Raw genomic sequence first — 12,238 nt, forward strand, 5'->3', positions numbered from 1 at the left:
GTCGAAACCTGTAATAACCATGAAAAATGATGAAAATCTATATTTGTTGCAAATACTGTTTGAATCCTAAGAGGATAATATGTGAAATTTTGTATATTTGTTATAGTTATGGGTCTGCTCATAAGCCACCCGTGAATGGAAGTTGTGGAGTTGTTTTAATGAAGGATCCAAAGAGACCTCATTAATTATTGTATTTCGATTGTATCCAATGAAAGGAACAATCAATTATTTATTTTCTCGTAGCCAAAAGTGCACGATATATTGTTTTTAGTGTTAAGTGTGGAGTTTTCGTAGAAGTAAGGAGATGAAATGGTGTATTCATCACAATATCGGATTTTTCAAATAGTCATTGTTTCGACTCGTCTCCCAATTACCTATTTAAAATATCCTGGGGGCTTTTGTGTGATGAATCTTTCAAATAGATCTCATGAGAAGAGAGAAAATTGTGATTACCTTTTAAAATGAAAGAATTTGCTAAAGGAATAGTTAGCGACCGAGCGATAAAGCTTACTTATCAGTAACTGTATATTAGATAAGAGTACCGTACTGTACTGAACATTTTCTAGAAAATTATTCAATAAAATTATAATTATTCTGCAAATAAAGCACGAATTATTTATGAATTGCTCATTGAATTTGAGGTTACACTTTGTTTACTATCGATCAGATGTTTTTAAAACAGTTCGAACGCAGCTGACTGATTCAAAGTATTGTCAAATGTCATGCTGGCTTCACGCAAGATATAATATCATCTCTAAAAATTATAAAACTATCAATAAAGGACCAAGAATTTCGAATAAAAAATAAAATGTATGTATTATCGTTGAAATTATTTATTATTTAAGAAATTATATTATATGTCAGGTCTTATTGTAACTAACTAGGTCATAGCATGAACAGTATATTATTGATAAAACGGCAGAAATTAATTATAACAGTCTCAAACCTAATAAAAATTGTATAAGAATATTAATTTATTGATGATTAATTCAGCTGAACCACATGGTAATTAAATCTCTTTGGCAAGCCTAAGCCAATCATAGTGCATAGAAATAGCACCAAAAAGGTGATCGTTTGAAAGCAACACATGTTAATCTACTATCAGACAACAACCCTGCCTTATCATATACGCTAGCACATGTACATTGTATGAGAGGAACTATGTCTAGAAGATTAAGCAGTTTTAAGAATTACATAAATTAAATTATTATTGTAATTAAAGGAATTATATTCTACTGCTTGCCACTGACGTCATGTCTACGTCACAACCGTTCTACCAATGGCAAATTTTCATGCAAATTATTACATCGAGATTCTCAGAAGAAAGGTCTAGCCAAGAAGCTGAGAGAAAAGACAGCACTTCCCTTTTGAAATCCTCACCGTTCAGATCTCTTTATAGTTACCAAGACCTATTCGTAAAAAATTCTTGTTCGATTTTATATGTTTTATTTGTGAGCCAGTATTTTAGGCCAATCTATTTGTTATTTGTAAATTTATTTTCATCAATCGATAAATTAAAAGTTCAAAGTAAATCATCCCTTAATTAATTTGGTAAAGGGAATATTAAATTAAAATTCCCCACGTGCTGAAACCGAAGCCTGGATTGCTGCCGATCAAACGATTTTTGATCTAAAGAAGAAAACCACGACCGCCAAGGAATTTCACGTGAGTTATAAGTTTAAAAGGGGCCCCAATCTACGCTTCGAAAATATTTCAGTGCAGAAAGATATAAAATTTTCTTCGTTAAATTATTGGCCACGCCGACAAGCGCTTTTAGTTATTAAGAGCCTAGAATTTATCCATATAGAATTTCTAAGAATTTGTAGTTGATTAGCTATCCTCCGCTGCCAGAACCACGACCCCGAGCATTTTAAAAATATTTTATAATTCATTTTTTCACTATTTTTTCAAAACTGTTCAATTTTATCAATTGTAAAATTCTGTCGAATCATGCATGGTATCATGCAAGCACAAGAACATTTTTAACTCTTTTTGTCAATACTAAATTATTATCAATCTGTAAATCAAATTCTGAATCTGCACTGTATGATCATATATTTTATTATAATATATTCCAGTTCTGTTAATTCGTTTTCTGAGTTCGATTATTTCTTAAGCCTGTCAATTATTGTGTCTGATACGTTCTATATCATCAAGAACCGATCGAATACGATCATTGAAATAATTGAATTAAGCTGGATATTGGAACAGGTCTAAGTGGATGTAGCGAGTGGGGTCAGATCGAGATATTTATTCTTTATCCTTACCTGCTCATATATCAGCTTTTATCTGTTACCAACCTCGATTTAGGAGCGAACACATCAATTGTACAGCAGATGCAGCCGGAGATCATATAAATTCCTACAATAGAGCTTAAAACCCGACAAGACTCTGTTCTCGAAGTATATTCTGAACGATATTTGGTCCAAATACCGTATTTTAATCCTTCAGAACTTATTAGAGACGCAGTCCCGTAAATTATCTACATCGGGATTTTTGCTCGACCTGTATGATTTTGTATGCTCATTCTTCACAGGTAATAATTTTAAGGTATCCGTATTCAGTGTTTAGCGTCCGCTACACTACTTATAAAAATTTCATCATTATACAATCTGTCATTAGAAGAATCAAGGGTGAGCGAGCGTTTAGGCCTCCCGCGATTCCGACAATTGTATTGAATCTTGTAGTGAGTCAATCAGTCTGGTGTACACTCAGCGTCCACACACGCATTGCAAAATTTATAGCCTATACACCATTGATTCAGTACAAGATTCACTCTACATGTGTGAAGCCGTTAAAAAAAGAAGCCGTTTTTCTTTTCTCATTATTCACAGAGATTAAAATTCAACATATTATAGCTTTATAGCTTTCCACGAGTTTCTTCTGACAATTTATCTCATTATATTGTGAACCCTCTCAGCTTCTCGCTACCAAGAATTTTTCGACAGGAGTTTATTATACGAAACCTTGGTAAGGGAAAACTCCATCTTTCTAATTTGTTATAATCATAAACATTCAAATTCAAGTCAAGTGTTCTTCTGTGCCTTTTTTGTGATATTATTCATGTGTAAGGTAGTCCTAGGTGGTCTAAGTATTTTTCAGTGTAGTTAAAATTCTGCGATTTATTCGTGCATGATAATCATGAACATGCAAGCACATTTTTGAAGGGGTCTTTTCTGTTCTGACTTTTAAACTCAGAGTTTTAATTGCAGTCCTCTTCTCCAGCTACCATTATCGGGGCTATCATGCTGTTGTCTATAATTCCACTACCTATCCTATAATAGACAAGCCATTCACGACAGTTTTTGTTCTCATACTTAATTTTTCTCACGTAACTTTCCAAACATCTTTCCACCGAATTTGTACCTCGAATTCTTTCTTATCTATGTAATGACGGGCTCTTAGCATCGTCGACACAGGCGTTATCAAATACCAAAGTTTTCCCGACAGGATAGAGTGATTATATCTGTAGTTATATGGAATATTTTCGTAAGCTATTATCGAATAACTCAGGTTCAATTGCGGATCACAAATAATGAACCAATTAGTATTCAAAATCTGGTTGGGTATCTAATAATGAAGTGATTTTTAGTTATAATTATATAAATTCTATCCTTTACAGACCCAAATATAATATCAGGTTCACTTTGTACTGACATGGCTTGAAGTGAAAATTGAAACTCCACTATTGAAATTCCTATAAATTATTAAAGCTGACCTATGATGGTTTACTACCTGTTTTTGAAACATTATAATGGTTTGCTACTTCGTCTATTGGTAATAAATTCCAGCCATGATTTTTTGGTGCTTTGGTTGATTTTTTGGCATTGATCCTACTCCGTACATTTAAAATAAAAATTTGTGTCAAATACATTTTCATAATTTATCTCCAGTTACTATGCTCTTGTATAGGTCAATATCCTCATAATTTTACAAATGCCCAATATTTGCAAATGTTTACATAGCTTTAATTAATTCCATCCTTCCTATTGCCAAAGAATGAATAAAGAGGCCAAACTGTATAACCGAAAACAATTTTCCGTGTGTTTGAATCCAATTAATCTTGTAATTAGCAAACTTTTCATCCGGTTTGATGATAAATAACATGCTTAGCTCGATTTCCTCACTATGGCTTTCACTTGTTTTGCTGGAAATAATTGAGTAAAAATTGAGCATGTGGCGTAAAACCAACGAGCCTTGTTACTACAAACAAGTTACGAGATGTTGATTTAATTCCATTTGATTCTAGAGCTTGGTTTCATCAGTCTGTTGGAGATTTTATGCTCTTCAGTCTTAAATTGAAAGCTATCTGTCTGACAAACCGAAGAAAAACATCATCGAAGGAAAAATAATCTTTGTTCCTCTCCAATGCTTGGTATAATTCTTGAGATCAAACCGATCTGGTTTGTTCTTACCTGTTTTTTCGTACAAAAAGAAACTAGTGGTATATTGTGTATTGATCAAAAGGACAGATACAACTAAAATACAGTAGTTTGATAGTTGTTGAGTTTCATACTTTTATTATTATTATTATTTATACTTTCACGAACTCATCTAATTTCCTAGTTTAGACAGTCCTCTTATTTTTCAATATGATCATAAGTTTCTCATCTACTAACTGATAAATGAAAGTGAAATTGATCAATCTTTCAACTAGTTTTGGAACTATGTATAAGTAGGAGAAGTAACTACGTAGTTGATTCTTCTTTGATACCTGATTTTTATCCTCAGTTTATTAGAGTTCAAATTTTGATTGAAATCAAATTATTACTTTCACAAGAAATCTGGTTTAAAACAATATGATCTCGAACTCTAATAGTAGATGAAGAAAATAAGATTGTTCGTTTTTGAACGCTTGAAATGAAATCGGTTCAGAACCAGGGAATAGGCCTATTGCTTAGTTGGTTGGGTTCCTTCGGTGTTCGGTACTATAGTTTTTTATCTGAGAGAATTATTGACTTTCATCTACTTAACAGGTAACACCCACTACTTTGAGTTTTGAATGTGTTTCAATATGGAAAGCTTCTTAGGAAATCAGTGTGAGATCTCAAAAAATGCTTCTGATCCGATCTGGAGGAACGTAATTTTTGTATTTAGCCCGCTCGTGGGGGGGGGGGATCTTCGCTCGGAAGCCGGAGCATGACGAGCAGCCCTAAATTATGATGGTTCTGTTCACATAAAGGTCAACACGATCTCACCTGTGAGCAGGTAGCAGAGAACAAGGAATTAACTCTAAATTATTACCTCGATTCAGAAATGGTTTACAATGGAGCCTAGGGAGGATTCCGTCCACATTCTTCTAAATAGGAATAGGAATTGTAGGGAGGAAGAATTATTGTTTTCTTTAATTTATTTTTTGAAACAAAAGGAAAAAGTGCAGCTCTCAACTTTGAATTGTGTAATAGCAGGGTTCAGATATTCGATGTCTTGTATCATTTCTCATTGAACTTGATACTATTTTCTATCTACTTCCTTTAAGTTTCCAGTGGATTGGGAGTTCGGGTATTTATGTGAAGAATTCTATTAAACGTGATCATATTTTCAAAATAAGATTGATGAACTAAATAATTCACATAGGATCATTCATGTTTCTCCCAATGAAGTTTTCTTGGTTTGTTTGTATAGTCTTATTATCAGAGAATATATAACTTAGCCTACTATCGATAATGTCACTGATTGAAATGTGCTGTGGAATATAGAATATATTGAACTACTAATAGAATATAGATACTGACGTAGTCAGAGAGAATAGAATGCCTGAGAACAGAATGTACTACACTATACATTTAATTCTCTGCCCAATATTTGTTGATTTTTGATGATTCTACTGTTGTAAAGTTTCTACTGTAATTATTAGTTGAACTTGAACCTAAATTTCTCAAATTATTTCGAAATTTTATGTTTTGCTTTTACTTTTTTGCAACTCTTACCAGCGGGCAAAGAGTTTCTTTTTACTGGTGATACCTAGATTTTATTTTTTATTTTATTTAAGTATATATATGAATAATTGTGCTTATTTATTCATATTTCTATATGCCATATTATGAACAGTTTGTGATATGACTTGAATATTTTAAATTGGTAATAAATGAAATTGAATTGAATTCTATAATCTCTGCTCATGTACATTTTAAACTCTCTGCTTGAAGTACAAAAAATAAATAAGCTTGTTCTAACAAGCCAAAGAGAAGTAACTCGATTTGTGTAACTGTTCATATTAATCACTAGCATTTAAAATTACTGAAAACATAATTAGATTCTTTTGAAAATCAAGAGGGTCAATTATTGATTAGTTTGAATGCTGTTGCTCATTGATATCGGATTCGATTCAAATGGCTGTTGATCCATTCCTTGTATGGAATGTTTGGAATTAAGGGTTATAAATGTGAGGACCATAACCTGAATTTCATCCCAGGATTAGCTTCCTGTTGAGTTTTTACTCTTGTCGTATATTATGACATGCACCATCAATGAAGCATTTTCTATTTACGGTTGTTGGATTGTCATCATCAATATACTATTATAGTAGCATCAATGTAGCATTTCCCATTCTGAACTGTTGTTTGTTTGTTGAATTTTTAGATTGTTTGCTTCTAATTGTACGTAATACTGTTCACGTTGGCCCATCACCAATGTGACAGATGGTGTACAGCACCAATGTAAACCATCAAATACAGTGATTTTCTATTAGAATGTTGATAATTTTTTACGGCTGTCAAAATTTACTTACAATATTCAATGCAGGACATGTGTGGAGCAATAAATTGACAACATGTAATTAGATGAGACAGTGAAATGGAGACTCATTGGAAAGTGTGTAATCTGCAAAAAAGAGAGATGTATCAATCATACATGGTCCACCCATTTGTGTATCATAGTTGCTTCATGTAAGTGTCATGTAGAGAGACATTTTTGATGACATGTTACACACTGCTGCATTGAAAGTAACGCTCAACGATTATAGTAACAGAAATAATATAGATGTTGTATTCGAGAAACATCACTTTCAGCTCAGCTAGAATCACTTTCTCGACTTTTCTCCTCTTTTGAAGGCATCTTATCAACTAGGAAACAATCACTCTAAACGCTTGAAATAACATTTCAATGTTCTCTACCGTTTACTTCTTCTTTTTCTTCTTCACCATTTTTTCCTATTCTTCTCCTTGTTCAACAATCATCGATGACTTTCTAGTTTTCAGTTTTTCACTCCCTTTTTCAACGCATGATTACGTTGTTTGAAGTGATAGAATGACAACTTAAATCAGACGTTGTAGAGTGTAACGATGCTGCCTTTCTTCATTACAGCGGAGCTTCCGGTTACATTTTGTAATTGTACATAAATTATGGGGCGACTAGTTTTGTAATTTTGAGTGCAATAGGAAAGTTCTAATGGGAAATCGAAGTTTGGATGGACAGTTTTCAAGTGATTATTATTTGTTGTCTTAATGAAATAGAGCCTTCTAGTCAAGCAACACTGTTGTGTAACATTACTTGATTATTCAAGAAGTCGTAATCAATTTTATTGCCTAAACACCTTCATCAATTCTAATTCAAATATTCGAAAAATTGGGTGTTCAAGTCAAGTCAACTATGTGACATGAATCTAGTTGTGTAGAATCTCCTGTTTCTACCTATGAGAAGCCTATATAGGCTTAATGGATCGAAATTTTTTAAATATATGAGCTTTTTAGATGTATGAAATAATAGATTGGTGAATTTCATTAATGAATCAATGGATAGACTGCCATACTCGTACCCTGCATAAAAATTCAATATCATTATCATATTTTGAAATGTAATTTCGTAATATTATGCTACATAATGTGAGGAAATACTTTTTATATTAAATTTCGCGAATATTTTAACGTTTTTCACACAGTTTTCTTCCTCCTGACAGAGATTTAGTTCTACGTAGTCTTGAGATGTGCCTCCTAACATGTCAGAAGTAAATATTGTATGATTTTAGGTTTTATAGGTCTCCTTTATTTCTTCGTTCCCACAGCTTGTGTACACAAGAAGGCATCTGGTTTATATTATATGGACCATCAAACGGCGAAAACATACTTGAAATGTTGGCTTATGGTGGGTGGGATCCAAACAGGACAAGATGTAAACACAGTCGCCTTTATTATCTAAACTTAAAAAAATGCATGTTACCACCTACGTTGTCACTGCACCGGTGCTGGATTGACGGTTTATGGGGGGATTTGTGGTACAGGCTCCTCACCATTATGCAAGAATTTCAATTTTGGGGGTGATGTCTCACAATTTTCGTTCAAAACTTTTCAGGTGGCAAAATATAAAACTGCGCTTCCATAAGAAGCTGTGGAGGAAGAGTTGATTTAGTCACTAATTTACTATTTTTTAGATCACAAACTTTTTCCACTTGGGAGAGAGTCGAGAGTAAATTAATTAACCGAGCGAAGTAAGGTCTAAGATTCAAGTCGACGGTTTGGCATTTCTCCTAATGTTTAAATGTTTGAATGTTTAAATTTTTGAATGTTTAAATGTTTATATGTTTTTATGTTGCGCATTTACGACGAAACGCGGTAATAGATTTTCATGAAATTTGATAGGTACGTTCCTTTTTAAATTGCGCGTCGACGTATATACAAGGTTTTTGGAAATTTTGCATTTCAAGGATAATTTAAAAGGAAAAAGGAGCCTCCTTCATACGCCAATATTACCGTAAAAATCAGACTATAGAATTATTCATCATAAATCAGCTGTCTAGTGGACTATAATACTACCCGTTCAAAAACATCGAACATCTTGAAAATGTATTTTTCCATTACCGTTAGTGGACAGTTGACTATAATACTACCCGTTCAAAAACATCGAACATCTTGAAAATTGTATCTTTCCATCAACGTTGTAGACAGTAATTGCAGCCAGACCTGATAACAGCCCTCACACTCACATTCCGGGACTACATGTCACGGTACGATATAAGACAGAAAGCTCTATGTTTATTTCGGATTTTTTCTAGACATTTTTAATTGATAAATTATTTATTAATTTTTGAGAAAACATAACAACAGGTCAATGTAACTCACTGAGCGCGAGGTCTACTGTCCACAGAACTACTAGTTATACAACTGGTGCTGGTACCTATTGGCAGAATTCTGAGTTGTGTATTTATCACACAGATGAATCAGGAGAATGTAGGCTTAGTCAATAGTAAGCTTGTTTTAATTTGTCTACAGTGACCCAGTGATAGCAAGTGGAAATATAAAAATATCTTGAAAATAAGTTACACTATAGAACTGCTCTAAAATACTCACTTGAAAATATCACAAATCTATTCTTGAGACACCTCCAACAGACAACAGACCACCGTTTAAAATAAGTATTAAAAAGTCTACAAGTATCAACTAGGATCCAACACTACATTGATGTTGATAATCATAGCTCTACATCTTTCATTAATGGTGTGAATCTGACGGGTAGTTCAATCTCGCTGAATTAACATCCTCTGTAACATGCTAGTAACATCTAAAACATGCTAGATCTACTATGTTATGAGAGTTCCAAACCATTGCTCAAGTGAGAAGGTACCGAAAGTGACATTGCTTAAATCACAACGATTACTACTCCATACATAAATTTGTTTATGTTTTGAATAAATAAATAAATAAATAGATGATTGAATTCTGTGTCATCTCTTTGAATCTTGAACATGACTAGTATCCATGTAGAAAAGACAAATAACAAGTAGATGATAACACATAATTTGGTGGCATCCAGTTCTCATGATTGTTGGACATCTTTCTCTAATTACCTCATCACTATTGTAAATAAAGTAGCTATGCTGGATTAGCATAGGCCAAGATGGATATAATTGACCAGAGTCCTTCGTCCGTCTTTATCTTCATCTACTCCTTTTTCCTCTCCTCTTTTCATCCTTGTTTATGTTTTGTCCGAAAGGATCTCATTTACAGTCGTGGGAATGCTAAGTACAATGTTGCGGCCTTCGATATTGGACCCGGACATTTGGCCAGTGTGATAGCGGTCTGCTGTAGTTTGATTGCAACATCATCTCAACAGATAAATAGCCGTTGCTATTGTTATCACGGTTCACATGGAGAAATCGACAATGTTGAGCTTCGTTCTGCTATCAAAATGATTCTTTTGATTTTGATCAATACTCTCCCGATGATTTTGAAGTTGTAAATTTGTGCTGAAGTGTGTTGAATTTGAGTTGTATTATTGATCGAGCGAAGTGAGGTCTAAGATTCAAGTCGACGGTTCGGCATTTCTCTTAATGTTTAAATGTTTATATGTTGCGCATTTACGGTGAAACGTGGTAATAGATTTTCATGAAATTTGACAAGGTAAGTTCCTTTTTAAATTGCGCGTCGACGTATATACAAGGTTTTCGGAAATTTTGCATTTCAAGGATAATAATATAAAAGGGGAAAGGAGCCTCCTTCATACGCCAATATTAGAGTAAAAATCAAACTAGAATTATTCATCATCGCTCGGTCAATTATATTCTTTAATTTTTATAAGTTTTGGAATTTTGAATTTGTTTTATTTTTACTTTTTTCATAAGTATTTGAAATCTTTGTATTTTTCATTTTTAAATTAGGTGTATTTTTTTGTTTGTATTATTTATTACTGCATAAGTTCGTATTATTTTTAACGTTAATTTTTTTTTCATTTGTATCTGTACAATTTTTATTGTCAAGGAGACATATTTGGGGAATCCCGTTGTCACCATTGTGAATAAATAAATTAACTATTGATTGTGTGCAATAACGCATGCAATTAATAACTAAAATTATATAGTATTGTCTCTCGAACATTCTCTGCTTTGAACTTGGGCTGTCCTGTTGCCAGTATGTCTTGAAGGAGATTATCTTTTGATGTTAGCATTTTTGATACACCAACCCCAACAGCCATTAGCCGTTTCAACACCGATATCTCGCCGACGCGACATACAGACAGGATTTACTCTGATGGACAGACAGAATAAGAGAAGGCTGCGGCTTTTAACTGAGCGAGGTCTACTGTTCACAGAACTACTAGTATGTCATATAAGTGTCGATTTGTTTGGAGTACTATCCACATACTACACACATCTTGTTATCTGTATCCTTTATTTTTTACAGTCATTAATATTAATGTAACTCTTAGATCTTTCATATTATTACCCTGGTTCTACATAATCATTCAAATTTTAGCACTCATCATGATAATAAAATATTACTTAAACTTGAACGAAAAAGACTAAGAAATTGTCAAAAAATCACAGATTTATTGATAATTAGAAATCTAATTGTCTTTTCTTAATCTAAAATTTTCTTAATCTAATTGTGAAGGAAGAGATCAATCTGATAAATACAAAATTGTAGTAGATACATTTTTTGGACTCAAAATTGTGTACGAATTATCATTTCAGTTACGTAAGTAGCATAACCTTTAGACTGTGTATTCCAAATTAAGGTTTGAAGCAGTTTTGGGCAAATGCCTGTTGTTTTTACCTGAATTGTATTTGCATATGAATAAATAAAATCTTATTATCTAAAATCTTTTCTAATTATCAATAAATCAGTGGTTTTTTTGACAATTTCTCAGTCTTTTTCATTCAATATGAATAATTACCACAATATCAACTTCTCAACTACACAAAAAGTATTACTTAAACAACTAAAAATTCACAAATTATAAATACCAACTCCCCAAATCACAACTTCCAAATGACATTTGTTACATACTGTAACTTGTTGAAAATGGAGCAGGATTTCGACCTATATTCTCAAAGATATTGCATGAGCTGATTTTGTGATCACAGTAAACAACCTGTTCAAATTTGCAATCAGTCATACATTGTTACAAACCTACATTGTCTAATCCAACAAGATTTGCTTCACCAAGCTATTTGTCACTGATTCAAACATAACACAAGTGGACGAGTGAAATTGGAACTTTGAAATGGTATTGCTGTGTGTTTTTCATTTGCAAATACCTAATGAAAAGTTTATTCTGTTCCAGTGCTTGTGATATTTTTGTCGTTTCTATGAGTTGAGTTTTGGAAGACATGATGGAATGCGTGTGGTGACCTGCATGTTCGTGAGTAAGATCGGAATGATGAATGCTGAGCTGTATTCAGCTCTGGTCGAACTAGAAGAATTGGTTGAAACAGAAGCAGTACTCATCAGAGCTCTAGACGATTACACTCCTAAAACAGAGCATCGGTTGTCACAGCTTAGAAGAAGTGCAGCAGAATACAGGA

General features: G+C 33.2%; 2 protein-coding genes across 3 annotated transcripts in view; one reads left to right on the plus strand and one right to left on the minus strand.

The window, feature by feature from the left end:
- Positions 1–11,765, minus strand: part of LOC111044870 (H(+)/Cl(-) exchange transporter 7) — a 68,653-nt gene extending 56,888 nt beyond the window's left edge. The window contains exon 1 of the mRNA XM_039435098.1: positions 11,608–11,765. The gene's annotated coding sequence lies outside the window, so the exon portion shown is untranslated. The remainder of the gene's footprint in view (positions 1–11,607) is intronic.
- LOC111044883 overlaps positions 1–12,238 on the plus strand; it is a 130,523-nt gene that overhangs the window by 42,939 nt on the left and 75,346 nt on the right. The gene's annotated exons all lie outside the window — the stretch shown is intronic.

The sequence above is a fragment of the Nilaparvata lugens genome, chromosome 8 (assembly GCF_014356525.2).
Source record: "Nilaparvata lugens isolate BPH chromosome 8, ASM1435652v1, whole genome shotgun sequence".
NCBI lineage: Eukaryota > Metazoa > Arthropoda > Insecta > Hemiptera > Delphacidae > Nilaparvata > Nilaparvata lugens.